The sequence below is a fragment of the Nicotiana sylvestris genome, chromosome 6 (genome assembly GCF_000393655.2).
Source record: "Nicotiana sylvestris chromosome 6, ASM39365v2, whole genome shotgun sequence".
NCBI classification, from domain to species: Eukaryota; Viridiplantae; Streptophyta; class Magnoliopsida; order Solanales; family Solanaceae; genus Nicotiana; species Nicotiana sylvestris.
Window position 1 is genome coordinate 183,386,496 of NC_091062.1, and position 14,833 is coordinate 183,401,328.

Here is a 14,833-nt window from a genome sequence, read left to right on the forward strand (position 1 = left end):
GATTAGCTGTAAATTACTGCCAGTGATCATCAAGTCATCAACATAGACAAGGATGATCACTATGTCTCCTTGCTTATTCAGTGTGAACAAAGAGTAATCATAAGTGCTTTGAACAAAACTTGCACTCAATAAAGCATATGTGAGCTTAATATTCCATTGCCTAGAGGCCTGTTTGAGTCCATATAGGGACTTTCTTAACTTGCACACTTTCTTCTCCCCCTGACTTCTAAATCCCTCAGGCATTTTCATGTATACTTCTTCACAAAGATCACCTTGTAAGAAGACATTGTAGACATCCACTTGACATAAGTTCCATCGTTTTGACACTGCCAAGGTTATCACTGATCTTACACTGACCATCTTCACAACGGGTAAAAATGTATCATGATAATCCAAGCCTTCGTGTTGGCTATACCCTTTGGCCACTAGCTTTTCCTTGAACCTTTCAACTTTACCATTAGCACGATACTTTATTTTATATACCCATTTAGATCCCACTACATGTTTCCCTTGAGGTAGAAGTACTACTTCCCAAGTGTGATTATCCTCTAGATCGTTAATCTCTTGCTTTATGGCTTCTATCCATCTTTTATCTTTGGCCGCCTGCTTAAAAGATTGAGGTTCCGCCAGATTATAAAAGTTAGCCAAATAAGACTGATACTGAGTAGTAGTATTGTTGTATGATATATAGTTGGCTATGGGATATTTGCTGGTATTCTTTCCAGTTGATATCGTCTTTCATCCATATTGGTTGTATACATTGTCTCTTTGATTTCCTGAGTGTGGATGGATTTCTGAAGTTGAGGAAGTGTTTGCTTCTGCAAAATCTCTTGAACATGTGTGTGAAGGTTCACCAACACCTAAGTTTGGCAAGTTGTCCATTGGAACATCATGAGATTCTCTATGACTATTGGTTTCAGCAGGAGAATCAAATGAGAGATCTTCAACTGCATCAACATCCACTGTATCACCAACATCAACTGTATCACCAGCATGTTGATCTATAAATAGTGATGTAGCTTCTACAACTAGTTGAGTGGGAATATCAACAAGAATGTGTGTATCAGAAAATACTTTAGGTTCCTGCATAAGAAAGTCAGTGATTGAAGGAGATTTAGAAGTTTGTGAGTGTGCAAAAGGAAAAACTGACTCCTTGAACACTACATCTCTGCTTACAAAGAAATGCTTGGTAGATAAATTCATCAATAGGTAGCCCTTCTGTGTGCTAGAATAGCCTATAAGCACACATGCTTTGGCTCTTTCGGCAAATTTGTCACCTTTGGGAACCACTATTGCATAGCATAAGCAACCTATTACTCTCAAATGTATGAGAGATACTTGTCTGCCATATAAGAGTTCAAAATGACTCTTTCCTTGTATAGCAGTGGAAGGTAGTTTGTTCAACATGTAGACTACAACTTGTCCACATAGTCCCCGGTATCTGATAGGTAAGTTGGCTTGAAATCTCAAGGCCCTAGCCACATCCAGTATATGCCTATGCTTTTTTTCTACAATGCCATTCTGTTGTGGAGTATAAATACAACTGCTTTGATGTACAATTCCCAAATCCTAAAATAGCTTAGTGCACTATGAATTGAAGAATTCATTGCCATTATTTGATCTTATTGTTTTAACCATTATGCCAAATTGATTTTTGATCAACAATAGATAGTTAGTTTTAGCAACTATGACTTCAGTTTTCAATTGTAATAGAGAAACCCAAGTGAATCTACTGTGATCATCCACAATGGTTAAGAAATAGTATTTCTTATCAAAAGTAGGATTTCTATAGGGTCCCCAAAGATCCATTTATACAAGATGAAATGGTGTTATAGCTCTAGAATTGCTTATAGGAAACTTCAACATAGTCTGTTTAGCGAAAAGGCAGACTGGACAATTATTCAAAAGTGAACTATTTATATTGTGACTTAGTAAACTCATACTCTTCATAGCAATAATAAAGGGGTACCCTAGTCTCATATGCCATAATCTACAGTCTTCTTTATTTGTAGTTGCCACCAGAACATGCTTCTGAAACTTTCTGACGACCCGTCCAGTCGTCTCATGAGTTAATGCTCCGTTTTTCCCCATTTTTTCTTTTTTATTCTTTGTTTATCCATGTTATGTGGTATTGGGTTGGTCGGATCGAATCCGAAATGGTTTTGGTAAGGTTTGAGACACTTAGTCTCTAAAAGTAGCTTTAGAGTTAGAAAAGTCAACCGAGAGTTGACTTATTAGTAAACGACCTCGTAATGCGGATTTTATGGCTTGATAGCTTCGTTAGGTGATTTGGGACTTAGCAGTGTGACCGAAATATTTTTGTGATGTCCGGTGTAGAATTAGGCTTGAATTGGCGAAAGTTAATTTTTGGCAATTTTCGGTCGGCAGTGGAAAATAGGCTATTGGGGTTGGAATGGAATTCCGACAATTGGAACAGGTTTGTAATGTTATTTTGGATATGTCTGCAAAATTTTAGGTCAATCGGAGTTGTTTTGGATAGTTTCGGCGTCGTTGGTGGAATTTAGGAATTTCAAAGTTCATAGGCTTGAATTTGATATGATTTTGGTGTTTTGATGTTGTTTTTGATGTTTCAAAGGCTCGACTAAGTTCGAATGATGTTATGGGACGTGTTGGTATATTTGTTGAGATTTTCGAGGACCTCGGGTGGATCTCGAAAGGTTAACGGATCAATTTAGACTAGAAGAAAAGCTGCTGCATTTTTTCACAGCAGCATAAATAGTAACTCGAGTGAACAGTACTCGGGTGAACAGTAACCCATGTGAGTAATATTTAAATAAACCCTCCGCAACTATTAAACCCTTTCACACCATTTTTTGAACTAGGAAAGAGCTTTGAGGCGATTTTGAAGAGAGGAAATCATTGTTCTTCATTGAGGTAAGGATTTTGGACCCTAAAGCTCGATTATTTGTGATTAAGAACAAAATATCAGTGTTTAATTCATGAAAATCAGTAGAAAAAGGTAGAGTTAGGGCTTGAGATTATGAGACCTTCTAGGGATGATTTGAGGGGTCAAACGAACTCCGATTTTCGAGTTCTTTATATGTACGGACTTGTGAGATGATGAAGAACATTTTATAAAGTTTGTCCAGTTTCGGGACGTGAGCTCGGAGGTCAGGTTTTGACTGATTTCGGGGTTTATGCTTAAAATCAATATTTTTCAATTGGAATTCATTCGTTTAGCATAATTTGATGATAAACATATGAACTTGGTAGATTTGGAGCACTCGGAAGTTGGTTTGAGAGGCAAGTGTGTTGCAGAGTAGCTTTTTGGGCTAGTTCGAGGTGAGTAATGATTTTAAATGTTGTTCTGAGGGTTTGAAACCCCAGATTATACAACGTTCGGGTGTGTTGAGGTGACGCACACGCTAGATGACGAGCGTGGGGTCGTGCACCATTGGGGATTGTGACTTAGTCCATCCCGAATGACTATTTTTCTGTATATTTGGTAGCTAATTATTTGATATTATTATACTTTTGGCTAAATGCCATATTTGGTCTTCGTGCCAACTGGTTGAACCCTTAGGGGATAGTTAATGATATTTTCCTCACTGTTTGATTTCTTACTTGTGCTCAGTCATGCCAGATCTTTCAATGTTTTCAAAACTTAGCTATGTTAATCTATTTTAGAAACCTTAAATAATGTTTTAAAGATATTTTGAGTTGGGCTGCATATTTTTACTATTGCCCAAAGGGCTTATGAGATTCTGACTGAGTAAGGCTGAGGGCCTATATTGTGAGGATACTTTTGGGTCGGGCTGCATGCCGTAGCAGTGATACACTAATTATGATAATGAGGCCGAGGGCCTGAGATTGTATGCCACGAGGTGGCTTGATATTAATATGAGGCCGAGAGCCTGTTTATGATGCCACGAGATGGCTTGATATTGCGCTTGGGTCGTAAGGGGCCCTCCAGGAGTCTGCACACCCCTAGTGAGTGCAGGTATCCATTGTGACATGAGATATAGCCCGAGGGGGTGATTTGATGTTATTGTGCCCGAGGGGCAATTCTTATATGTTTACAAATCCTAGTTGTTTTTCATATCTATTGTTGACTGCTTAAAAAGGTCTTTTTATGAGATTTCATCGTTAAATTGTGTTACTGATTTTTTTATGCCTCTGATAGCTAAATGTTGTGTTTAACGTGATTTTTTATCGTTCAGTCTTCATTTATTCTTATTACTCACTGAGTTGGAAGTACACACTTTACTCACTGCACATTTGTGTGCAGATTCGGGCGCTACAGGTTCTGCTACTGAGGGTTGACAGTCCCAGCAGATCTTCGGAGGTTTACTAGGTAGCTTCTTGGTGATTCACAGCCTAGTGAAACCTCCCTCTATCTTATTTCTTTTCTGATTTAGTTATTTAGTAGTGGAGTATACTTTCAGACTGGTAGTATTGTTTTAGATGCTCATGATTGGTGACACCCCGATGTCGGGCTGTGTTGGCTTTTATTTCCGCAAATTATACTGTTAAATGCTTATTTTGGGATTTTATTTCTGATTAAAGACTTAGTAGTTATTATTTTAATTGCTTAAAGTGAATTGGAAGTGAGTCGGCTAGCCTTGTCTTTACGAGATGCACCATCACGACCGGGTTGGGTTTAGGGTCGTGACAAGTTGGTATCAGAGCCTAGGTTACATAGGTCTCACGAGTCATGAACAGGTTTAGTAGAGTCTCGCGGATCTGTACGGAGACGTCTGTATTTATCCTCGAGAGGCTGCAGAACCTTTAGGAAAAATTCCATATTCTTGAAATTCTTGTCGTGCGAATTTGTTGATCCGAGAATTGAACTTCTGTTATTCAATTCTCTCACAGATGGTGAGGACACACGTTACCGGTCAGGATGGACGACCACCAGTACCACCGGCTGGAGCCACTAGAGGACGAGGATGCGGTCGAGGCCATAGTAGGGGCAGAGGTGCAGCCCACACAGCAGTTGGGGCAGCACCTACAGATCCACCAGCCGCCCCAGTTCAGGATCAGGTCCCGGCTGTGGACGCTTCAGCAGCACCCGCTCAGGCACAGTTGTGCCCATTGTGATTCCAGGTCTTCAGGAGACTTTGGCCCGGATATTGAAGTTATAACAGATTTTGAAGTTATAACAGATTTTGAATCAGGGCAGTAACAGTAGTTTTAGGGGTAATACGAGAATTAACCAATTGCAGATTATTTAATTATGGTGGGGGACAAGACGTAATGATAAAAGCAAAAAGGAAAAGGTGGATAATGATGTCTTCTTTTCAAAAAGAGGGAACAAGGGGCCCACTTTGACTACTTTTCAAAAAGAGGGAATATGGGGGCCCACTTTAACTACTTTTCAAAAAGAAGGAACACGGGGGGACCACGTTGACTACTTTTACTAAAGTAAAAGTGTGGGTAATAATAAAAGTTAAAGGGGAAAGATGTAAAAGGGAGTCTTGCTTTGTATATAAGGGGGGATGAGGGGATTGAATTGAAGAGGGGATTGGATTAGGAGGATTATCTTCTAGAGAGATTATTATTGGGAGAATATTTTTAAGAGTAATACATTCTGGAAAATTTCAAGAGTGTTAGAGAGTAAAAGAGAAAGACAATTTGAACTTTCACTTGAATAATTTCCGTTTTGCCTTTTCTCGAGTGTTATTCAAAATCAGTAAACTACTGCATCTTGTATCCATCTCTCTTCTGCTTTGACTGCGATTGCACTTTGATATTGCTGATTTTTCAATCCGTTGCTGGGTTATTCTACTGGTTATTACTGGTTTTGCGGTGTTGCTGAACCTGCTGTTGCTGTGTTATTATTGCTGCTGACTTCTCCTTCTTTTGTTCTTGTACTGCCATTTTCAGGTACACATTTGTACACTCTCGGCTTGAAGCGAAATGAAATATTAATCAGGCTTTGTTCCTGTTGAATTCCTCCTGTTTAGATTTGTGTTTGAATATAATTTTCCTTTCTTTGTATAAAAATGTAGTTGACTGATTAATGAGTAATGAGGTTGCATATGTATAACTTCATCTAATAATGTTAGTTTAAATTAATCAAATACTAGTTAATTTGTTTTGATATTATGGTGTGTCAATCTCATGTTCTAGTATTATTGAATAATAGAATATAGAATGAAAGCAGTTTTTCTTTGTACAAACTCGATCGCAATTTTCCATTCGCATTAGCCGTAAACTAATAACTAATAAGTTACGTTTTTCAGCATGTAATTAATTAAGAGATTTTCTTTTATTTTAGAGACGAACTTAATAGAAAAAAATGTAGTCACTGTAGGTTTATCCTTTTAAATAAAAATGAGACGAGCCTCGCCAAATAAAACGCACAGATTGCGGGGCCCTCACAAAATGTACGTGTTAATTACTTAGAACTCGGGATAGGCCGCTTAGCGAACTCTACGGCCTTACCCAAAATAATAATATGCTAATCGCTTTAGTCGCGCATTTTAATAAATCTTACCTTCTTAAACTCGGGTGCACATTTATGTGACCCAAATCAAAATCTCAACGGAGTCAAAGTGTGTCGACGACCACGGGTACATTGATTGTGATGCGGTTTGAGATACATTTTCACAACGTTGCAATTCCCTGTAAAAATAATAATAATAATTAAGAAAGCGGTAAAAAGTTAAAATTTGCACATAAGTTCATACTTGTATAAAAATCAGATAATCAAGCCGAATATGACAGTTGAGCGACCGTGCTAGAACCACGGAACTCGGGAATGCCTAACACCTTCTCCCGGGTTAACAGAATTCCTTATCCGGATTTCTGGTGCGCAGACTGTAATATGGAGTCATTCTTTTCCTCGATTCGGGATTAAAATTGGTGACTTGGGAAACTCTAAAATCTCCCAAGTGGCGACTCTGAAATAAATAAACAAATCCCGTTGCGATTGTCCTTTAATTGGAAAAAACTCCTTATACCCTCGCGGGGGCAGAAAAAGGAGGTGTGACAGCTCTGGCGACTCTGCTGGGGAATGGACCCAGAACCACTGGTTCAGGGTTAAAAATTCGAGCCTTTGATAAACTGTTATAATGTTGCTTTATTATCTGATATTTTCATATGATACATGCTTAATGTGCAAAATGATGTCTTGTTACCGCTTTGATATTATCTGACTGTATATATAAACTATGTCGAACCCTTCTCTCCTCACCTCTGGGGATGTGCTTACTGGTTGAGACTCCCTATTCTGTTAGTGTCATACCCTGAAATAAAAAAGAGGCTCGGACAAGTTACTAAGTCGGATGGCCTTTTGGTTCCCGGAAAGTTGCCCCCTCCTCGACTCGAGTTGTCCGCTCGGGTAAGCCAGGTCTAGAACAAAAAACCCAGGTTTGAAACTTAATATAACAAAATTTCATGTCGGATCCCTAGTAGGAACGATTATTTGCATCATGTTGCATTTGACTTAGGGGACTCAACACAGGGGTTGGGTCCGTCTAGGACTAGCAACCTGAAATGAAAAGACCATCCTGATGCATCTTATTTATGCTGTGCATTTATTTGTCCCAAATCCGAATGTTGACCGGCTTTAATCTCGGGAACATTGGAAAATTGAAAAAAAAAGGAGAAAAAGAGAGAAATAACAAATAGGGAGTTAATTGATTCTTTTAGAAAACCGAGTGTCCAAGTACTATCAGAACTCTGCCGAATTTTTAAAAAAATATTTTACTTTTTTATTTTTTTTATTTACCCATAATAATAAAAAAAATAGAGAGAAATAAAAAGCATTCAATGTAGAAAAGAATCCTTTATTTTAGTTTGCTTTGTTTTCAAAAAAAAAACAGGAAGGAAAAATAGTGTGTTTTGCTAAAAAATGGAAAATATATTTGTTTTCAAAATTAATTGGTTTATTGGCCCGAACTACGCTGGTTTGATTCTCACTGGGTGTGAGATACGTAGGCAACCCTCATCGGGTCCAACCTCCCTTTTTGTAAAAAATATCCAAAAAGTCTATTTTAATTTTCGTTATAAATAAGTTGGATGATGCCGTTTTTTTGCAAAAATAGCCGAATGTTCCTAAACAGGACGCCGGAAGGCTGACATTGCATAAACGGCCATCTTTGGTCATCATTTTTGATTTTTGACCAGTTGACTCTCGCAGCCTTAAATGCTTCGTTCTCGAAGTGCTAAAAGGCCGCATTTGAAAACCGAGCCCATCGTTTTGAAAAAAAAATCTTGGAAAAGAATATAGATAGTTTTATTTTGAGTCAAATAAAAGTTTTTCGTTGGCATAATCACCTTAATAAATGTGCAGGATGAGCACAATACAAAACGAACCCTTTTCAATAATGACCAAGATCCCTTTTGAGTTGCGATTATGGTGGAATGACCTAGGCAAGGAAGGGCAAGACAAAGTAAAGAAGTATCTGAAAGATCTCTCGGATTTGCTAAACATCCAGCCTCGGGGTGATATTATCAGATCATTGGTCACTTGCTGGGATTCAACACATAATGTATTCCACTTCTCGGACTTTGAGCTCACCCCGACATTGGAAGAAATAGCAGGATACATCGGAAATGATGAAGCTCCGTTAAGGTTCAAGTACTTGATTGCACCCAGGGCCGTCACTGTACACCGGTTTCTGGATTCCCTAAAAATACCCCGAACATTTCACCATCCAGATTTTGCAAAAGGTTTCTGCAGTCTCCGCCTCATATATGCTAGATACGGCCACGTGGGCGGGTTCAATAAGCCAGACTTCAAACTATGCAGTAGAGATAACCGACAGAAGTGGGATGAACACAGGCTGGTAGCTTTTATGATAGCTTTTTTGGGTCTTATAGTATTCCCAAGGAAAGACGGAAACATTGATTTGAAAGTAGCTGGGGTCGTCAGTACCTTGCTCACCCAAGATAAAAGCACTCTGGCGCCTATGATTATGGCTGACATCTTCCGGGCTCTCACTGCTTGCCGAGCCGGGGGCAACTTTTTCGAGGGATGTAACCTATTGTTGCAAATGTGGATGACCGATCATTTATGCCACCGCTCCCAGCTCTTGGGTTACGGTTCGCCCGAGAAGACTTGCATTGGAGAATTTTACACAAGAATCAAAGGGGTTAGTCTACCCGAGGGAGTCACAGCTTGGACGTCATTCTTCCGAACTCTCACTGCCAACCAAATCCAGTGGACACTCGGATGGTTGCCTGTTGAGGAAATCCTATACATGCCGGCAACCAGGCCCCACTTTCTGTTGATGGGACTCAAAAGCATCCAACCCTATGCACCGTATCAGGTTTTGAGGCAACTTGGGAGGTATCAAGTAGTTCTGAAAGATGAAGACTTGAGTACCCAGGTGGTTGAAATCAGTCCTGACGGTCGGTTCCCCAAAAAAGAAGTTCGCCAGATCTGGAGTGAGTGTCAACATTTGACGGCAAATACTTGCGTGTTGGATACGGCTAAAGGAGAAGTTTCCCCGGGGTATCACGCTTGGTTCATAGGTGACACGTCCTGCGGGAGACTAGCTAAAAGACCTCATCTCATAGATTTTGCTGAGTCATCCCAGGAGCAATGGAACTGGTTAGCAAAGGAAAAGGGTTATCGGGCGGAGATCGGTGAGTTGAAGCAACAGGATGAAAGTCTGAAATTCAATAACAGTGTGCAAGTTGCTGCGGATCGAGGTGAAAGGAATAGATTGGCCCAAGAAAATGAAGAACTTAGGGCCCAAATCAAGAAATTGAGAATGGCTCCTGATAAACAACCAAGGAGTCGATCAGATGAGCAGTTGATAAAAGGGCTGAAAAATGAAGTCAGGGAATGGCGGGATGGTTTAGAAAAATCTGAGAACATCATGGCAAAACTCAAAGAACAGTGGGGTACAAGAGAAGATAAGCGTCGCCGATACTTGAATCAATTGAAACGCGACCACGAGAAAGCTCTTGCCAACATGAAGAGAAATGTGGCTACACTTGAGGGTAAAGCAGTTAAGCAGGCTGAGGATTTCCAAATTGAAAGCGGACACTGTTACGACTTGTTGGCCCAAATGGAGGTAGAAGTGCGGCAACTGAAAAATCAGCATATGCAGGATTCTCAGGCATTGAAAACATGCAGTGATCAGATAAAACGCCTGATTCTAGAAAAGAAGCAAGCAAGGGACATGATTAGAGCCATTGCCCGCGCCATTTTTAGAAGATGTCGCGCTTGTGAAGACATGAACCATGCTACTTTTGTCTCAACAGTGCTGATCTATGTGAAACGGACCATAAATGAATTAGAGCAACTCAAAAGGGACTTGGAACCTAGGCCCGCGGCGAGGCCGAACGATGCCCCGTGGGCACCCATATTTGAAGCTTTAGAGTATGCGTAGTTCGTGTCTGTATTTCTTTATATATTTTTTAGCCTATGGTTTGTCTGTCCATTGTCTTTTCACATCAAAGTGTTTCCGTAGTATTGGAACTTGTATCTGACCTTAGTTTGCGTTTGTCATTTTCTTTCTGCAAAAAGGATTTTAGTTTGTAATGTTTGTTTTAAGTAATGAAAAATTGAAAATCTTTCTGCATGAACTACGCTTGGTCTGATTCGTGCGGGGTCACGATGCGTAGGCAATCTCTATAGGATTCCACCGTAATTGTTAAATAATAAAAAAAAAAGGAAAGAGAGAGGGAGAAGAAGAAAAAGGAGATTCTGGAACACTCGAAAGAGGTAAATAAAATAAGCCGGGATGATGCGTGCGGTCAGAGCAAAAGCATGTTAGAAATGGTTAACTGCCTAGGAACATTGCATCCCAATGTGCAATTACAATATTTGTTAAGACGCTAACACTGACAAGTTTGTTGTTTTTCAATCCAATACCAGTTAGTTTGTTAGGGCGTGCTGGCACAGTACCATTATCAAACAAGATCGAAAGGTCCTATACCAGAAAGCATGACTGGGTCAGACAACAGCGTTGAGTCAGAAAAGACGGCCAATCAGATGCTGAAGGACGCCTTGGAGAAAATGGAAAAAATGAGGCTAGAAATGAATGAAATGCGGATAGCCTTAGCTAGAGCCCAGAAGGGGCAGGAACTACCCGTTACTCCTACCCTCCAACCAATAAACACGCCGGAATACCTTTCCACCGGCCCTTCAACGAGTTTCCCAAGCCATCACTACTATCAGGGAAGAGAGGCCTATGATCACCAAGCCCCACCACCCAGTCAAAACCCTCCTCCACCAAATGTTCCCGTCTTTGTAGCACCTCCCCCAGCCCCATTGCACAGATCATCTAGCGAGCCGATGTTTCAGGCTCACGACACACAATATTACCCTCCTGAACTCACATTCAAAGCACCCGAGCCACATACCTATAATCCCCACTTTGAGGTCCCGACGGAGATTGAAAAGCCGGCAAAGAGCCTAGAGCAGGATGAGGTGATGCGGAAATTTAAAAGCCTGGAGCAGTCCTTCAGGAACATACACGGGTTAGGCAACCAGGTCAGCGTGGCCTACAAGGATCTATGCCTTTTCCCTGATGTCCAATTACCAACAGGGTTCAAGATGCCCAAGTTTGATTTGTACGAAGGGCATGGCGATCCTATGGCACATCTGCGGGGTTTTTGCAGCAAAATGAGGGGAGCAGGGGGAAAAGATGAGCTACTGATAGCTTACTTTGGCCAGAGTTTGAGTGGGTCGGCATTGGAGTGGTACACGAGACAAGATCCGAGCAGGTGGTACACCTGAGATGACTTGGCACAGGCTTTCGCAGGACATTTCCAGTACAACCTTGAGATAGTCCCAGACCGTCTCACATTGCTAAAGCTCGAAAAGAAATCTGGGGAGAGCTTCCGGGAATTTGGTTTCCGATGGAGGGAACAGGCAGCCAGAGTTGATCCTCCGATGAGAGAGGGGGAAATGGTAGATTACTTTCTACAAACTCTAGAGCCAACTTACTTCGGTCACTTGGTGACGCCAGTTGGCAAATCCTTCAATGAAGTGGTGAAAATGGGAAGCATGATAGAAGAGGTACTTAAGTCCAATAAGATCCTAAGTTACTCGGCAATTAAGGCAACGACTCAGGCCATTCAGAGCGGCACGGGAGGTGCGCTCGGAAAGAAAAGGAGAGAAGAGGTCACGACAACAGAAGTCGGCAATTGGTCCAGATCTAGAGGTCCTTCCCCTCATTACCAACCCAGACCCCATCATCTAAACTACCCACACATTCCAAATTACCCACCACAACCCTACTACCCACCACAAGAACAACACTTCTCCGTCCATCAAGCCCAAACATACACCCAACCTCCGGTTCGCCCGCAATGGCGCGCGCCAGCTTACCACAATACACACCCACCTCCACATAATACCTACCCACCACCACAAAACACCTATCCACCGCCAAGAGCCTACAGGAACCCTCCAGGGATGTGTTTTAGGGGAAATCCGGCTTCTAGAAATGAAAGACTGCAGAGGCAAAGAATCTTTACTGAGTTGGGAGAAACTTATACTGCCTTGTTCCACAAATTGAGGCAGTTGGATTTATTAAATCATGTTGAGCCTAGGTTGCCAAATACCTTACCCCAAAATATGGATCACTCGGTAAGATGTGAATATTGTTCGGGAGCTCCCGGACATGATACAGAGAAATGTTGGAGGCTGAAACATGCGATACAAGATCTTATTGATACTAACAAGATCGAGGTATAGGCACCGGAGGCACCCAACATTAACCAGAACCCATTGCCAAAGCACCCCGAAGCCCACATGATCGAGCTTGTGCACGAAGGAGGGGAGCCAAAGAAGCCCTCACAGACAGTGATGATGATTCGTGCCACTTCGAAAGAAGAATCGACCGGTGGGGAAGCAGGGGTACAAGTAAAAGGGGAGGATGTCAAGCCAGTGGTGATATTAGGGAAGAATCCATCTGCCGCTACAAGGAAACCAGAACCGGCCAAATTGGTAATAGCGGGAGCATCATCTACACCCGCAGTTGTTGTGAAAGGGGTCTGCAGGGAACCGATCATCATAAAGCCGGTAGTACAATTGCCAGTGATTGATAGCAAGGCCGTGCCTTGGAAGTATGAAAAGGCAGTGGTAATGTACAAGGGAAAGCAAGTGGAGGAAGATAGTTGTGAGGCGCAGGGACTAACTCGATCGGGACGGTGTTTTGCTCCCGCGGAGTTGAGAAGGTCCAATCCAGCAGTAACAAATAAACCCGTGTCAGAAGAAGAGGCGGAGGAATTCCTAAAAAAATGAAAGTGTAGGATTACTCCATTGTCGAACAATTGAAGAAAACACCGGCTCAGATCTCGTTGTTATCACTATTGATCCATTCGGATGAGCATTGTCGGGCCCTAATGAAGATACTAAATGAAGCTCATGTGCCCAATGAAATTTCAGTAAACCACCTTGAAACAATTGCCAACAAATTTTTTGATGTAAACAGGGTAACGTTCTCTGATGACGATTTACCAGTGGAGGCACGAAATATAATAAAGCCCTTTAATTGACTGTCAAATGTGAAAATTCGGCGGTTACTCGGGCGTTGGTGGATAATGGTTCAAGTGCCAATATTTGTCCATTATCCACATTGAACCAGTTGAAGATTGACCATGATAGAATCCACAAGAACAGTGTTTGCGTCCGAGGATTTGATGGAAGTGGAACAGACACCGTGGGGGATATTATACTCGAGGTAACCATCGGCCCGGTCGAGTTTACTATGGAGTTCCAGGTATTGGATGTCGCGGTATCTTATAACCTTTTGTTCGGACGACCTTGGATCCACGCGGCCAAAGCAGTGCCATCCACATTGCATCAAATGATCAAGTTTGAATGGGACAGACAAGATGTGGTGCTGCATGGGGAAGACATTGCATGCACTATAGGAGGTTCCATTGTGCCATTCATAGAAACCAACGATGACAAAGGCCCTTGGGTTTACCAGATTTTTGATGCAGTGTCAGCAAACAAGATCCCCGAGGGTACAAGCATTCCACACCCCAGAATAGCTTCTGCCATCGTCATGATAGTTTCAGAGATGCTGAGTAACGGGTTCGTGCCAGGAAAAGGTCTGGGGGCTGAACTTCAAGGTATTGTCCAACCTGTCTCTTTACCCAAGAATGTAAAGACCTTTGGGCTGGGATTCAAGCCCACATCAGTAGATGTCAGACATTCCCGTAAGATGAAGAAGAAAGTTTGGGTTCTTCCCAAGCCAGTCCCGTGCCTGTCCAAATCCTTTGTTAGAGCAGGTACCAGAAAGTTGTCGGTCCCGAAAGTTCTCGGACCAATGATTGGGCCAGATGGAGATTTAGATGAGGGATTTGAAAGGTTGTTCGCCGGTGTCAACATGGTAGAAGTTGAAGAAGGTTCCAGTAGGGTGGATATACAATTTGTGGGGCCTAGGGCCAAGATCAACAATTGGACAGCTACTCCTCTTCCTACCCGGAGGGAGTCTTGGTAGTAGGCTTTGGATTTTCTTTCTTGTTTCCTGGTTTATTCCAGAGTTGTAATCCAGTTTTGATTTTTATTCAGTAAAAGTGTGAAACTCTGTTATCCTGCATTTTAATAAAGAGTGAAAGTTTCCTTTTCTTGTTTTGTTTTAATTTTGTTTCTTCTTCTTTTATTTCTGAACAGTTCTCTTTGCACTGGTACTAACGATGTGGCATGCACAACGGATCTTCAACCCAGTCTAAATAATCAATCTGATTCTAAATTAATCGCACAAGAGATCGATTACGATGATGAATCGGAATACGAGGAGGATGATGCCTTCGAAGAGATAAACAGAGAGTTGAGCCAGTTCGAAAAGAAACCTAAGCCCAATTTGAGTGACACTGAAGCAGTCAATTTGGGGGATGTCGACAATGTCAGGGAAACCAAAATCAGCATCCACATTGAGCCTAGCATCAAGGA